General features: G+C 34.7%; 1 long non-coding RNA gene across 1 annotated transcript; it reads right to left on the bottom strand.

The window, feature by feature from the left end:
• Positions 1 to 10,211: 10,211 nt before the first annotated feature.
• On the bottom strand, positions 10,212 to 12,708 carry LOC111023452 (uncharacterized). Its single transcript, XR_002603119.2, has 3 exons — positions 11,874 to 12,708; positions 11,748 to 11,788; positions 10,212 to 10,514 (listed from the first exon to the last, which is right to left on the bottom strand). It is a non-coding gene; the product is annotated as an uncharacterized LOC111023452 (long non-coding RNA).
• Between the last annotated feature and the right edge of the window lie 1,429 nt (positions 12,709 to 14,137).

Below are 14,137 nucleotides of genomic sequence, written 5' to 3' on the forward strand. Positions count from 1 at the left end.
CTCTATAGCTTCCAAAGCACTAGCCTACTTCCGACTTCAACCAGTTGCCCTTAGCCTCCAGCAGCACCAATCTATTCCACTCATGCTTCAAATGCTCTGAATGCACCAAACTTTGCTTTCTGCACTAAACATCCACAATTTAGCATCCACAATCCACATCGAAGGTTCCCTCTGGGATTTCTCACATTCTTGTGGCTTAATTAGCTTGTATCTCACATTCTTGGAACACAATTACCCTTAGCTTGGCCCATAATTCACTCTCTATTTGAGAGTTATCACGGCTGATCGGAGGGGCGGAAGACGTAGAGGAAGATTCAAGAGGTGAACAGCACAAGGTGGAGGAACAAAGATGAGGGATTTGAGAATAGATAAACGGCAAGAATTAGAGCAATAATCGCAAGAGTGAGAGGGAGATGGGAGAAGAGGATGATAGGAAGAGAAAGAAGAAGAAGATGATGATTTAAGGAAGAGTAAGGTAAGTAATTTCACATATGAGTGAGGAATTAGGGCAAAAATCACGAGTGGGAGAGGGAAGAAGATGATGAATGGGAAGAGAAAGAAGAAGATGATTTAAGGAAGGGTAAGGTAAGTAATTTCTGAAAGGATCGGATCCCGCAGCAGAAGCGTGCGAACGCGTGTGCTTCGTTCTTGTTTTAGAATTGCAACAAAGAAAAAACACATAAACATGAATAACAAGAAGTCAGTAATACATACATTTGAAGACACCTCTTCAATGTAGATATCAACGCCACCACAAAGTCTTCCTCGCTATCCTCTGGACGTTAAGAACTCGTTTTGTGAGAATCGTCTTATAATTGAAAGGAAAATTGAGAAATCGAGAGAGAGATTTTCTCGTTAGAGTCGGAAATTCTATCAACCGACATTCGGGTGATAGAAAAGAAATGGGAGAACCTCATTTTTATAGGGAAGGAGAAGTGATGGGGAAGTCACCATTTCCCCACCCAGAAAACCTCCCCACTTTCCACCATTAATGGTGGAAAATTGGAGATCTTTTACCAAAAAGTATAAGAAAATTATGGCCCATACAGGTCTCGAACCTGCAACCTTCGCATTATTAGCTTGACGCTCTAACCAGCTGAACTAATAGGCCATGCATTTATTAATTCCTCAATTTGTTTTTATTTTTGTCGTAGTCTTTAACATAAAGCTAAAATCAAAACAAGTTTTGACATTCAATTAGGGGTGCACATCGATCGGTTGGGGCGGTTATTAGGCCAAAATCCCAAACGATCGACATGTTGTCGGTTCCCAAAAATGAAAATCGACCGACCGAACATTATTTATATAACCAACCGACCAAATTGTCGGTTGATCGGTCGGTTTCCGCCGAAACCGACTTTTTTTTTTAATCAGTGTCTTATTTTTTATATATATTTTTCTGCATCCTTTCTTATTCGAAATTTTAATCAAGAATTCAATTCAATTTCTAATCCAATGCAAATTTCATACAAAATAAAAAATAATTTTAATCCAAAAAATTCAATATTCAATGATAGTAAAATTTCAAAATATTCTAATAAAAAACCAAATCTATTTTAATTTCTTATACAATGCAAAATCCATGCAAAATAAAAGAAATAATTCTAATCAAAATTAAAAAATCGATAATAGTCCAAATCCATATTCAAATTAAAAATAGAGTTCAAAGTCCAAGTCCATATTCTAAATAAAGTCCAAAGTTCTAGTGCTAAAAGTACTAACAACTTAGAAAATAGAAATACCAACAAAAGTCTACACATCTGCAAGTCTTAGTCTTCCACAGAGTCACAAACTATTACATCGAAAGTTTTGTAAGATCTTGAACGTCTTCAATATTCTTTTCCTCAGCCATAACGACTCTGAATCCTATAAAATTAGATGAAATAAAAAAATAAACAATGTTAGGATTTAATAGAGAAAAGATTTAGGAAAATGAAAAACAAAAGTAGAATGATACCTTCTTCGAGCATTGAATTTTCATCTAAGTATTTATGAAAATCAACATCCACCGGCTCAAAATTTAACCAATTCTGAGAACATATAAGAGCTTCAACTATTTTTGGAGCCAAAAAACAACCTGAAAAGTCAACTACATGCCCTCCAGTACTGAAAGCCGACTCAGATGCTATAGTGGAGACCAGAATCGCCAAAATATCTCTACTAATTTGGCTAAGAATCTAAAATCGACAACTATTCTACTTCAACCATAGAAGTATGTCAAAATTACTATCATTCTTAGCAAGAGATTCTAACAAGTACATATGGATCTTTGAATCGTTATTATGAGTTGTAGTCTCTTTGGTTGAGAAATCAGAACCCAAATCATAACATTCATCAAAATCTGTATCCAAGTCCATACCAATAGTACTAGTACGTGGAGCAACAATTGATGTACTACCACGACCATTTGCACTATTACTCCACATTATCTGTCATGCTTTTAGTCATTTCAGGTCCTAATTTGTTGAAACAATATGACAAAAATTTCAACTTATATCGTGGATCCAACACAATCGCAACATACAACAAAACATTGGTTTTCTCACAATTCCCCCAGTACTTATCAAATTTAACCTGCATGCTCTTAGCCATATTACAAAGAATTGAATTTCCCTGCTTCATTGAATTCAAATGTATGCAATTTTGAACAGTGCTAATCTCATGATAAATCAAATTTGATGTGGTATACAAAGATCCAGAAATCTTCAAAGTCATATCGTAAAAGACTTTCCAAAGACCTAACCAACATCCTAGCATTCACCCAATCCTCCTTTCTAGATCGTAATTCACTCACATAAGCATGTTCTTCATCCTCTAATCTAATAATAGCTTTTTCAAACTTTGTAGCTGCATCAAACATCAAATATGTGGAGTTCCATCTAGCAGCAACATCAAGACAAACAACAGTCATATACGATATCTTAGCAATTTTGTCTCAATAGTCCTACCAATGGTACCTCCTTTATGATTCTCAATTGGACTAAAACTAAGAATCCTCTTATGCAATTTCCAATCAGAATCAATGAAATGAGCACTTAATACCATATTGTTTATATTTTGTCCAGAAGTCCAACAATCGGTAGTGAGAGAAACGTTATAATTTTTTGTCTTAAACATGTCTTTCAAACGTTATTTCTCACTAAGATATATCTTCAAAACATCTCTAGCCACAGTCATTCGAGATGTAACAACAAACCTAGGCTCAAACAAACATATTGATTTATTGATAAATCTTCGAAAATCCTTACCCTCCACAAACCTAAAAGGCAATTCATCTATAATGACCATCTCAACTAAAGCTTTTCTACAACTCTCCAAATTAAATGAATCACAAACAAGTTTTGAATCATATTCCAAAACACTACCAACATGTTCTTGGTTTTTGAAACCTAAAACTTTTTGGGTAAGATCTCTCTTCTTTTGATAAGGGTATTTATTGCAATTTTCTATATGAAATTTTACAGAGCCCATCCCGTTACGCTTAGGATGACATGCATACATATTTTCACAATATTTGCATTTAGCTTGAGGATTAGCAGAATCACCTTTCAATTTCTCAAAATGATCCCACACTATAATTTTGATATTCTACTTACGCTTCCTTCTTTTCGAACTTGAAGAACAATATGCCACTGGATCTAGATCTATGTTGATAGTACCAACTTTCTCCCCAACTTTCATACCACTTGGATGTTCCGGTGTATTCATATTAACTCTGCAAAATATATAACAATTTTGTCAACAAGTAAGGTGAACAACTTGTACCACTTTAAACAACAAAGCAAATTCCTTTACTGAAGAATTAGACTCCATTAAGGCCTTTATTGAACTGAAGTAGTGAACAATTTGGCATACAGTTACATTTCCAATTATGCATCATAGTAAAAAAAAAAGTACAGAACACAGCAAATTTAACTCATTATTCCAACACATGTGACCAAATCGACTCGTAACGTGGTAGAAAATTTTTGAAAACAAACAGATCTACAAATATAATTTTAAAAGTAAACTAAACAATACTAGAAACTAACTTTGAGAATAGAAAAACTTTGAAAACATATAGATCTACAAATTTAATTTTAAAAGTAAACTAAAGAACACTAGAAACTAACTTTGAAAATAGAAAAATTTTGAAAACACAGATCTACCAATATAATTTCAGAAGTAAACTAAAGAACACAAAATCACTAAAAAATAGAAAAACTTACTCTTCTGAACTTGAATCCAGTTTGAAAATTGAGGTCCTTGATGGGAAGGGCAAAAGCCAGCAACGGATGGCAGCTGTAAGACTAGGTCTCGGCCGCGGTTGGGTCCGACGGGGCTGCTGGTTATGAAATAAACGAGATTTATGAATGGAAACTCGAATATGAAGAAAAAATTGAGAGAATAGAAGAGAAATACTCACTGATCAACGGCGACGTGGCATCACTGCGACAGGTGATGCAATGGAGAAGAAGGAGATCGTTGCGGTGTGTGGCGGCGACAGCGAGCACTGACTGCGGAGTGCGGTGGCGGCAACAAGTAGTGGCAGTGGCAGCAGAGTGTGACGAGGTGGGTAAGAGTGAATCGAGCCGGTGACGGCGAGGTCAGGAGGGAGAAGAGAGACTGTGAGTGTGAGAGAGGCAGAGATGAAATGATGGAGGGAGGCCGTGCAGCGTGCGTGAGGGTTATGTTTACAAACCACGAATTTAAGGCATAAAACTCAACAGAATATATACTGTTCCAGTTACATGACATAATCTTGGATGTTAGTTTATTAGATTTGGGTTAATGCAATTCTAAGAGAAACATTAATAACAACTTTATTGAATAATTTTTTTTTTTTTATGTTTACAAACCACAAGTTTAGGGCATAAAACGCAACAACAGAAGAGTACGTATCGAAGTAATCGATGCCATACTTTTGTGTGTAACCTACAACCTACAATTCCGGTCTCATTTTTCTTTTAAAGATCCATTTACACCTAATAGGTTTATTTCCTACAGGTAAATCTACCAATTCCTAGGTTTGATTCATAACTATGGAGTCTATCTCACTTTTAATAACTTCTTTCCATAGGCTAGAATCTAAGGCATTTATAATTTCTTGGTAGGTTTTAGGATCTTCGTCTATCAAATATACGCAAGCGAACTGATCATCTATCTTGTCAAAGTTTTTTACTAGATAGGAAGTTAGGAAGTGGGATCCAAAACTTTTACTAACCTTTAGCCTTTTACTTCTCCTAGGTTCAAAATTTACTGTATCATTAGATCTAGGTTTAGGATCTATCATATCAATAGAAGTGGAGGGCAACGACATGCTTGCAGTTTTTGAAGTACCAGTAAATTCACTATCAGTTCTAATCATAGGGAAGATATTTTCCAAAAATACAGCATCTCTATATTCATATATTGATTTATCATTCAAGCTCATGAACCTATATGCAAAACTATTTTGAGCATAATCAATGAAAACAAAATCAAAAGTTTTAGATCCAACCTAGGTTTTTTGAACCCTGGATATGCCACCTCTACGAAGTATCCCCACACCTTCAAGTAGCTCAAGTTTGGCAAATACCCTTTCCAGAGCTCGTATGGTGTCTTATCTAAGCCTTTTGTGAGGGACCCTGTTAAGAATAAAACATGAAGAAACTGCAGCTTCCCCCCACATATCATCAGATAAACCAGAACTTAATAGCATCACATTTATCATTTATTTTAAAGTTCTATTTTTCTGTTCAGCTATTTTGTTTCATTGAGGTGAATATGAAGCAGTAAATTCAAGTATAATTCCACTTGATTCACAAAAATCTCTAAGCGAATTATCACTATATTCACCACCCGTATATGATCTTATCTTTTTTATTTTTATATCTACTTGGTTTTCCACTTCAGCTTTGAATTTCAAAAACATACTACTAGCTTCATTTTTAGATTTTAGGAGATATATTTTCGTATATCTAAAAAGATCATCAACAAAAGAAATATATTATTTTTTTCCACCTCTGCTAGTTGTGTTTTCGAAATTAGCTAAATAAGAATGAATTCATTCTAGGAGTTCAGTACACCGTGCAGTGACAGGTTTAAATGGTTTTTTAGCAAACTTTGCTTCTACACAGACATGACATTTTGTAGTTTCAAGCAAATCAGAAGCATTAATTAAATTTAATATTCTAAGCCTTTTAATTGATGCAATATTCACATGCCCTAATTTACCATGCCACATATCAAGAGACTAAGCAGAACTAGAATTAGTTTCATTTGAAGAGGTAGCGTTGAGAACAAACAAACCATCTGCCAAATAACCTTTAACAACAAAGTCACCATTTTTGGTATAATAATTGTATCGGCCTTAAACACAATCCTAAGTCCGGCTCGGTTCAGTAGACCTCCTTACACCAAATTCCTACACAGGGAAGGAATATACAGCACATTATTTAATGATAAAGTTTTGCCAGATGTGAGTTCTAAGAGAACCTTCCCTTTCCCAAGTACTTCAGCTGTGGCAGAGTTTCCTACAAAAATACATTCACCATCAGCGGAGTCCTGAAAGTCATGGAAGAGGTCACGATTCGAGCAGGAATGTCTGGACACTCCTGTGTCAAGAATCCAGTTGGATTTGTTCTCTACCAGATTTGCTTCCACAACCACAGTGTCAATGATGTCATCTGTTTTTGTAAGGCTGGCTTGTGGAGTAGCCCTTTGATCTTCCCTATCTTTTCTCTAGGTGCACTGATAGGATTTGTGCCCGGGTTTTCCACAGACATAGTAGACCAGTTTGGATTTCTCGATTCTTCCACCAGTATTTTTAGGTTGGAGACCTTTGTTCTTTTGAGCTCTATCCCTTACAATTTGCTTCCCTTTGTTCTTGAACCTGTCTTTGGAAGCACTAGAAACCTCATTGAAAACCATCTCCCATGGCCCACCCTCGTGCCCAATCTAAGTTCAGTGTGATATGATATTTGACAAATAGGAAAAGTTAGCCATTAAGTGAAGTGGAAAATTTTTCTACTCTATAAATGGAAAAGTGAACTTCATGCAACAAAGGTTAACAACATTTTTGCCCCATGTAACAATTTAAATCCTGATGAAAGATTGCATCTAGATATTTATTTTTATTATATAACAATTTAATATTAGTAATTTATAAATACATCTGGTCCCTTGTCCATCTATCAACCGACATATAAGAAACATTATTCAAATATTAAAAATATTTATCGTGATAGAGACTAAATTATTACAAACATTTAACTAAAAAGATTAAATTGTTAGACATTTAAATATTGACGATATTTATCATAATAGAGACTAAATCGTTAGAAAGACTAAATCGTCAGATATTAAAATTCATGGAATAATTTATTATCAATTTAGAGTACCTTGACTAAACATTTCAAACTAAATCCACCAAAGTTGTTCTACCTATAAGAAAAAAGAATTGTTAGGGATTGAGAAGAGATCTTATCCATTAGTCTGTTGGCTTCCTCCATGCGCACGTAACTAATCAGTTTTTGCAGAGTAAGATCCTTCTTATGTTTCAGGTGGTTTCGATAATCACTCCAAGAATGAGGGAATTTCTCGAACAACACATTAGCATGAAGAATCTCGCACATCTTCATGTTGTCTTTTTGGCCTTAACTTCAAATTAATTAATTTTAATTAATTAATTAATTAATTAATGTTTTGATGATAACAAATTTAATTTTATTTATTGACATTTTTTGTATTTTAAAGTGTCCACAGTGTAGAGCTCGTTACAACGATTCCAATGACTGTTAGATCATCCAAATCGGAGCTCAAACGGAGAAGTTACGATCGAAACAAATTGGAAGGAAAAATACCCGAAAAGATGACCTGGACAGTTCATAAGCTAACAAGTGACAAGATTCTTTTTAAAAAAATATATATATATTGAAAAAGAAAATAAAAAGATAAAAAAAAATTAATCACTTCACATTAAATGCAGTGTCGGTATTTAAAAAAAAATAAAAAATTTGAAAAGTTTACCGTTTTCTCACATATATATATATATATATATATTATAATATATATATATAATTAAAAAAAACTTGTCACATCAACTGTCACATCTCTGTTTTATATATATATATATATATATATATATATATATATATTATTCTATATATATTATTCTTAATTTATTTTTTTTTAAAATTATCTCAACCCTTCATTCTTAATGATTAAGATCTAATGGTTTAAAATTAAATTTGAGTTTTTTACCATTTTCTTCCCTCTATTTAAACTAAACTTCTCATTCAAAATTATACAACAATTCTCTTATTCTCAATCCTCCATAACTTCAAAATTTTCATTTTGCTAATCTCTCCAAATTCTTAATTTTTTTTTCCATCTTATTTGTGAGAGAAATTTTATTGTTGTGAGGATTGAAATTTTTGTGAGCTCAAATTTGTATATTTACTCTATTTGAGAGTTTGTAAGTGTGTATTTCAAAATCTTCAACTCATTGTAATGGTGTGATCCTCACCGTGGAGAGGATCATCTTTGCTCTTGTGAAGAGCAGTGTACCGGTTTGACTCCTACCGTGGAAAGAGTCAAAATTTCAATTTACAACCCAAGAGGTGCTTGGGAAGTGGAGTAGGACAGTTGTGCCGAATCACTATAAAAATTCCCGGTGTCAAATTTCTCTAACCCTCTCTCTTATTTATTTTTGCAATTAATCTTAAAATTTGATTGTTTGCTTTAAATTTCTCTTGTTTGCCTTAGAATTTATTTTATCTTCTCAAAAAGTGTATTATTTTGGACCTTCGCAGATCAGATAATATTTTGCTTGGCTACACCAACTTTCATACATCCACGTATCCACCAATTCTTCTGAAAAGAAAGTCAGGCCCAAGTTGGAGGATGATGTCGCACGTGTGGGCCTTCGTCTTGGCTTACCTCACACAAAGTTTATAAAACCACTACACAAGCAATGCTTATAAACCAACTTCTCAAATGTTATGCTTCCGATGTGGGACAAAAGCAGGTTTTAATATTTGTCATTCCCAACATTTAGTACAGTTTAAACATGGTTTTGGTTACTTTTGCACTAAAAATACATTATTCTAGGCACGTGTAAGCAACTTAGAAGCAAAAGACACTAGTTTATGAATGTATGGAGGTGAGTCAGACATGTTTAGTACACTTTAAAAATGTTTTTTTATTACTTAAGCACTAAAAATTCATTTTAGCACGTCTGAGCTACTTAGGAGAAAAAGTTACTAGTCTTGGAGTGTGTTCCGAGTCGAAAAGCGTACCGATAGTATAGCTTTAAATTATAAATTTTTTTTTTATAAAATAATTGAACCAACTAAAGTATAGCTCAAGAGATAAGGCATTAATAATCCTTACTGTAGCTTTAGATTTAGAATCTTTACTGTAGCTTTAAATTTAGAATCACCACCCATAATTGTGATGAAATATAAGGTCCTATTTATTTATAAGGAATCAGAATGAAAAATCAATAGGAATGAAATCAAGCAGAATGAAAATGTTATTCCTTTCATGTTGTTTACTATAAATTTTATGGAATCAGAATAAGAAATTGTTTGATGTTGTTTAGTAAAACCGACTGAAATCGAAATAGAAATAAGATATATAATAATGACTAATTATAGCACTTTCTTATCTCTAACTAATTACAATTACATTATTGTACTAATTTTTTTAATTAAAATAATACTACATTTTAATTTATTTTATTACTATTTTAATTGATAGTAAATATTTTTTATTATAATATTTTATTTAATATTAACATATAATAATTAAAAAAAACTTGGATTCAAATAGTTTTTTTTAGAACAACCATCATTTAAGGTAAAATATTATAATTTTATTGTTCTAATATTTAATAATAATCAATTCTGTTTTAAAAAGTGTATTGATGTTAATTAATAATAGCAGACAAAATAAAAAAAATTAAATAGAAAAATGTAATATGTTATAATAAAATCACACCAAAATGTAAATTTTTATTAGTAGTATAAAAAAATGAAAACATAAAAATGTAAAAAACTTAATTCAACGGTTATTCGTCGCATCAATAAATGAGACAGAAAGAGTAAACGTTGTAAAGTAATTATTATAAAGGTGTGTAATCCACAAATAGAGAATAACTACATTTTTGTCCAATAACTTTAATTAAAGCAACTTAATCAACCTTTACTACTATGACCTATCCACTAAGATAATCTTTAATACTCAAATGGCAATGAACAAAAGGCTATTCATTTAATCAATGTTAATCTCAAAAGTTCAAATTCTCACAATCTGAACAAATAATCAAATTAGAGCTCTTAAAATTGTAAACAAACAACTTTCCAGCGTTCTTTATATAGGAATCTAAACAAGCAAATTAGTTAACCAAGCAACAACTCGCACTAGAAAGTAACACTCTAACCATCCTATTCAAAAAGAAAATAAATAACGTAGCACTAAATATGGTCTCTCCGGTCAAGTCTCTTCCTTGCCATCACCGTTTCCGTGAGTGACCTCGTTACCTGCAAAATCTGGAGGGAAAAAGAAGGGGTGAGTACAATCACAGTACCTAGTAAGCAGTCCATACTTGAAGGTCATGCACAAACAACATGCTTCACAAAAAGGTTCAAACGACATGTTTATCAATTCATTATGCTTTCCATAATAAGAGAATAAAGACATATATCTAAACATGCAACCTACATGTCATACCCATCCTCACATCTCAACTCACTGGTTTTCTTTCCTGTTTCTCCATGACTTTCACTTGTAAGTCGTACCGGCCCCTGACCACACATAGGCAAGGCGTCAACACTTCTCTAAACTCACTAGTTTTCATTACAGGACTTATTCCTTCGAGTTGTACCGACCCCTAACCATGCATAGCCAAGGCATCGACACTTCTCTAAACTCACTAGTTCTCTTTCCATTGTCCCCAATACTTACTCCTTCGAGTCGTACCGACCACTGACCACGCATAGCCAAGGCATCGACACTTCTCTATAGCGCTTGGCATTCGACCCTTGACCATGCATAGCCAAGGCCTCGAACTGTCGCATTGACCCCTAACCATGCATAGTTAAGGCATCAATGGCTTTGCAAGCTATTGGCCCTTGTCCTTCTCTCTCAACGCTCCAATACTTGCCTTCCACTAATACTCACTGCGCCAACCCTTAACCAGGCATACTTAAGGCCTCGACACTCATCCTTATCCAAAATAGGCATATCGATCCCCGACCTTTGTACCTGGAGCCTCGACACCCAACTAGTGACGTATCAGCCCCCTGACCCTGATACTCACTCATTCACTTCATTACAAAACCAGACTCTTACCAGAGTCCTACTACATGCTTCCTAGGCCATGACCCATACAACACTCAACTCACAATAAATCCAGCATGCTTCCAGAACCAAAAACAGTAAGCTAATAATGAAACGACATGTCCAACATGCATGCACAACATAATAGATTTCTCCCACATTATTTCAGTATGCTTTTATGAACACAACCATACAACAATAAAACCATTCATAATTCATAATGCTTTCATAGATACCGCTAAGCATCAAATCCAACAACGCAAAGGAAATCAGTTATAAACAACCATCACCAACATTATTTCATCCAAACTACTCATAATTATTAGCAAATATTCACAAAGAGACAATAAACTTACATATTCATAAATAATAAACACATGAAAAGCACCAAACAATTCATACGTATTCAAACAACAAACATCCCCCAAGTAAAAACTACTTACTATCAAGGTCCTAATGTGCTACTAAGCTCGCCGAACGGTTCCTAAATCCAAAACAACCAAACTCAAGTTAGAGTTCCTCTAAAAATGCTTAATTTGAATCGAAACAAAGTTTTGGTGAATCGTTACCTACTAACTCACGCTAAAACCTCTTGGGTTAGAAATGCATCGACGCCAAGGAGGTTTGGGCTTCCAAATCCAAGTTCGAAAGACTTCGCGCTTGCTGGTCCGTTATCGAAAAGCAATCGGTAACGTCTATTTGGATCCGAATAGGGTGGGTAACTCAAATGTAGTCCCGTTTGGGTATGGGTAACTCGAAACCAACTCTGAACAAGGATGGATCAACACCAAGTGTCACCGGAACAAGGAAACCTTCCCGGATTTGCTACTGTTGGCGTCGAGATTGCAAAACGAGTCGTCGGAGATGTGGGTTCGTGTGCTGGGCTGCGGGTCTGAGCTTCAAGGCAGCAAAAAGTCACGTCGGGGTGTGGGTGGCTGTAAAAACAGCGTGGAATGACGTGAGTCGTCGAGTAGAACGTTGTTCGTGATCGCCAACAGTTGCTGCCGAACCACAAATCGACGCGAGTTCGGGCACGGGTCACTGGACCCAATTGCTCGTGGCTGGGGCTGCTAAAAAAACCGCTGGAGTAAGCTCAATGTCATGCCGCCATAGAACTGGTACGAGTCGCCACTGACCGGAAGGACGCACTGCTGCTACTAGAAGACACGTTGTCGGAACTGCTGTAAAAAAGCGATGCCTACGTCGGGTTCGTGGTGTTGTCGCTGGTTGTTGGGAAAGAGTGTCACCACTACTTTTCAATGACCGGCGGAGGGCGGTGCTGGCTGGAAGGAATGAAACCACGAGGGGGGCGGCTAGGGTTAGAAGAAGGGGAAGAAGATAACAATTTTCTTTAGGGCTTTGTTTTGTTTTAAAAAAACAAAACCTTTTCTTTATTTTTTTTTTCAATGAGGGATGGGCCAATTAAAATAATCAGAGAAGAATGAGCTAAGCCATAAAAGAGTTGGAATTCTTCTTAATCATTTTTCAAAATAAAACCCACTTCAAAAGGATTTGGGAAAATAAATTACGAGGTTAACTTTAGTTTGAAATTAAATTTCAAAATTATTGGAATAAGATTTAATTAAAAATCTATTCCCAGTATTCGAAAACTAAATTTATCTTAATCCAAGGAAATTAAATTTAATTCTAATTTACCCAAAATTAGAACTCCAACTTAGAAATCCAAAAAAATTTTAATTACCAGCTCAGGGGAATATTCCAAAGGCCGTATTTAAATCTTAAGATAAAAATAACTCAAAAACTTAGGGTGTTACATCCTGAGAGGTCCCCTTAAGCATATCGCAGTTTGGGTATAGGGTGTTAGCACCCTACCCACTGATCAGGTGCGCTCAGTCATATGTGGTTCTTTGCTTGACTCGACTCATGTGTTTGGATGAGCCATTAATAACTCTCCACAAGAGAATTATTTTGGTGGAATAATGGGTATATTGAGTGCAAATGGGAGAGTCCAAATCATAAACCATACTAAAATGAGGAATTATGTAAGCAATATAAAAATCATATATAAAATCCTTGTTTTGCTTAAAGAAGATAAATTGTGGCTTATTTCTTCTGTTTTTAGGTTGTTTGTGCAAAATTTGGAAGCTACTAGTAGCAGTGTAGCTAAACCAGAGGATAATGCTAGGACTCTCAAAGCTAGGACATCCGATGATGGAGCATCGCTTGCTGTAGAAATTTTTGGGCAACGAAGTAACTCGTTTTACGCGGGCTTTTTACTGATGTCTGTACTACACGTGCTTTATCGAGTTTTGCCATAATTTTTTAGGAAGCTATAAAAGCAACCAGATGAATGGGCTCACATCATCAATTCCCAAGGGGAATCAATCCAAAGTGGAATTTTCACACTAGGACCCAAAATGATAGAGAGAAATACCCATTTTCAGGTGGTGGACCTAACAACTATTTGTGATGTTTTTCGGCCAGTTTATGACTGAATTCGTGAAGTTTAGGCTGTTGCCCTTACTGCTTATTAGAATGAGTTGTAACTCTATTCTCCTTTTTCTTCTTTTTTCCAATTATGAACTATGTTGGGTTTTATGCCCTAAACTCGTGGTTTGTAAACATAAAACAATTATTTATTCAATAAAGTTTTTATTGATGTTTCTCTTAGAATTGCATTAACTCAATAAACTAACATCCGAGGTTATGTCATATAACTGGAACAATATATAACATATATACAATATATATTTAATATACAACGTATATATTTGATATACAGGTGAATAATGTTCCAGTAGTAACCTAAAGGGTCTATAATATATGGATAAGGTTGGGTACCTAATCCTGGTAACACTACGGATACAGCCCA

This window comes from Momordica charantia (genome assembly GCF_013281855.1).
Source record: "Momordica charantia cultivar OHB3-1 chromosome 11 unlocalized genomic scaffold, Mcharantia_2.0 BLBB01000011.1, whole genome shotgun sequence".
In the NCBI taxonomy this organism is placed as follows: domain Eukaryota; kingdom Viridiplantae; phylum Streptophyta; class Magnoliopsida; order Cucurbitales; family Cucurbitaceae; genus Momordica; species Momordica charantia.